The 3,034-nt window shown below is 43.0% G+C and overlaps 1 non-coding gene across 1 annotated transcript; it reads left to right on the top strand.

Annotated features, from left to right (window-relative positions):
- The first annotated feature begins 2,821 nt into the window (after positions 1 to 2,821).
- On the top strand, positions 2,822 to 2,923 carry LOC111722985. Its single transcript, XR_002771608.1, has one exon. It is a non-coding gene; the product is annotated as a U6 spliceosomal RNA (small nuclear RNA).
- The last annotated feature ends 111 nt before the right edge of the window (positions 2,924 to 3,034 follow it).

The following is a 3,034-nucleotide window of genomic DNA, read 5'->3' as shown; positions in this document are numbered from 1 at the left end:
TGGGTACAGGGTTTCCTCTGGAGGTGATGAAAATGTCTTGGAACTAGATATACGTGAAGGTTGCCCAACACAGTGAACATACTAAATGCCACCGAATTGTACACACCATGGATTAGTGCTAAAACTATTCACCCAAATTCCCAGACTTAGTGAAATTGTGTATTAACGTGTAGATTTTAGTCTGGTAGAGATATAATGTCTGTCTGATGGAAAAGATAACCTATAAAAGTTACCATGTATTGTTCAATGGGTCATTAACCAGTTTCATATTAATTCAGAATTCTAATCCTAATTTTCCTTAATTAAATTGCTTACATTACCTAGTCCCTCAAATTCTCCCTGAACCAGTCTTAACCTCTTACTGGTTCCCTCTTTAAGTAATGAGTTCATTTTATATTTTCCTCAGAATAAAAATGTTATCCTTTTGGAAATTATACTTCAACATGAGTCTGCCCTTTCCTGGTCAAATTAAGTTCTTAGCAGTTTTTCTTGACTTCACTAATGTTCTCCAGTTTAGATCAGTGGTATCAATGTGGAAGTTTAAACCGGGCATGATGGCAGAAAGTCACTATGCCATTGATTCTCTTTTGTGATAAAAGCAGACATTACATTTCAATTTATTTCCCCCTTCACTTATTCACTTCGTTTTTCCAGGAAACATTTCTGGAATATACATAGGGCACTGATGAGAAGATAAAGATGCATACAGATTACCCCTACACACGCACACACTCCTTAGTGGAACTTGGAAATGACTGGGTCACAAATCTATGCATTGGTAACAAGAAGGCCAGAAGCTATAGATGGAGGGTTATGGGAGCTTGGTGAAGTGATAGTGACAAATTTGACTGGGGGCATGGGAGACGTCTTGACAGAAAATGTGACATTGTAACTGGACCTGGAAGAATGAGCAGTGTTTTGAAAGATGGTAAAGAAAAGGGAAGGGAACAGCAGAGGGAACAGCAGAGAATCTAAGACTGTCTTGGGGATAAGTGCTCGCACGTAATTGAAACATTGATGAGTTTGTAGAAGAAAGCTGCCTGGAAAAGAATTTGGGGCATTTGGGACTATTTTATTGCATAGCAAACTACCCCAAAACTCAGTGGCTTAAAGCAACCTTTGTTTAGTATTTCTCATACATCTGTGGGTCAGCTGATGTAGGTTGGACTCAGCTGGAGTGTTTCTGCTCCACCCACTCTCATCCTGCTCTGGGCATAGAGGGTTAGCCTGAGGAATGTCCTCTCAGGGGTGGCAGAGATGCAAGTCACATGACCAACAAGTCATATGACTAACCCCAAAGCCAAAGCCAAGGAGTAAATATATTCTGACCTTTTATTTTATTTATATTTTTATTTTATTTATTTTTTTTTAGTAGACCCAGGCTGGTTTGAACCCACCAGCCCCAGTGCATGTGGCTGGCCCCTACCCACTGAGCTACAGGTGCCACCCATATTCTGACCTTTTAGTGGGAGGGAGTGTAAAGTCACATGGCAAAGGACATGGCTATAGAGAGGGGTGAAGAATTAAGGGCCAATGATGTAATCAATCAGTAGAAAATCTTCTCTGATAGGAGAAAATCCTGAATGCCATAACAAAGAACTAAACTTGGTCCCAGGCCAAGAGGAAGTCATCACTGTTTTTGAAGCAGGAGGGAGACATTCTCAGATCTAAGTTAGAAAGAGGATTTTGACTGCTAGCTGGGTGGAGGAGTAGGGAGTTTACAACCATCTGATCTAGGGTAGTGGCTGTGGGAAAAGGGACAGAGGGAGAAATTAAAAATAGTTACTAAGTGGAATAAAGTAGGTCATCATTTGGAGTAAGAAAATCAAAGACACTACTCAAATCTCTCTTGTAAATTTGAATGGTGAAACCATTGACAGTGATAATACTTGCTACTTTTAATGAGCATTTCTTTTGTGCCAGCTACCATGCCAAACATTTTATGAACACCATTTACTAAAATACCACAAAAAGCATAGGACATAGTGTTAGTTATAGTTTACTATCACTATTTTAGGAATGAGAAAACTGAAGTTTAACACAGTTGAGTAACTTGCCCAAACTTTTCTAGCTAGTAGCTGACAGAGCTGGGGTCTGAACGACAATCACCTGGATTTCTGAATCTGAGTGCATAGCCCCGGGTGGGCTGCCTCAGCAGGATGAAGACAGCAACCAGGGAACCAGCTTGGGGGAGGAACTAACACCTCATTAGAGTAGGAACCATGTTAGCAACTTTTATATTCTCGCTCCCCATAGTACTTTTAAATAACAAAATCCAGCGTATTTCTGGATGGAAAATACCTTAAGTTGGATTAAGGTACATATTAGATTTGCCCAGAGAATGATACGCTTCATTTTGACTCAAAGGTTCATTCCTGTGGAAAGCGTTTGCCGTCCAAGCTGCCTTGTTGCCATTCCCAATTCCCCTGGCTTCTCACGAGGTCCGGCAGTGTTTCCTACATGTGTTCATGACTTCTGTTTCCTACAAATGCTTTGGTGGGCCCTTGTGGACTTCCCAGGGGAATTATCTGAGACCAGCAGAGGAGCAGAGGGCAGGGAATTAAAGCTGCAAAGAAGGAGCATGTGGTGGGGGATTAGAGAAGCCAGGGGCGCACGGGAGGTGAGGGGTTAGAGGGGCGCGTGCCTGTGGGCGCGTGCCTGCCCAGCTCCAGCCTCCTCCTCCCTCCCCCAGGTCCAGGTTCTCTCCAGTCCTCTCTGCTCTCATCCCCAGAGAAACCTCTGGACACCGCGCCTCCCCTCTGAGTCTGCAGGTTCTGCATCCTTGCATTCCACCAACCTCAAACTGAAAATATTCAGGGAAGTGCTCTCGTCAGCAGTACATATACTAAAATTGCACATACAGAGATGAGCATGGCCCATGTGCTAGGATGACACACTAATTTGTGAGGTTTTCCATAACTTTGAGTTGAAGAACATTCAACTCCTGGCCTCAAGTGATCCTTCTGCCTTGGCCTCCCAGAGTGCCAGGCTTACAGCCACTGCGCCTTGCCTTGCCTGGCACTTCTAATAATTT

Source organism: Otolemur garnettii, unplaced genomic scaffold (genome assembly GCF_000181295.1).
Source record: "Otolemur garnettii isolate 467f Iridium unplaced genomic scaffold, OtoGar3 scaffold00006, whole genome shotgun sequence".
Taxonomy (NCBI): domain Eukaryota; kingdom Metazoa; phylum Chordata; class Mammalia; order Primates; family Galagidae; genus Otolemur; species Otolemur garnettii.
This window is presented reverse-complemented; position numbering and strand designations above follow the sequence as displayed.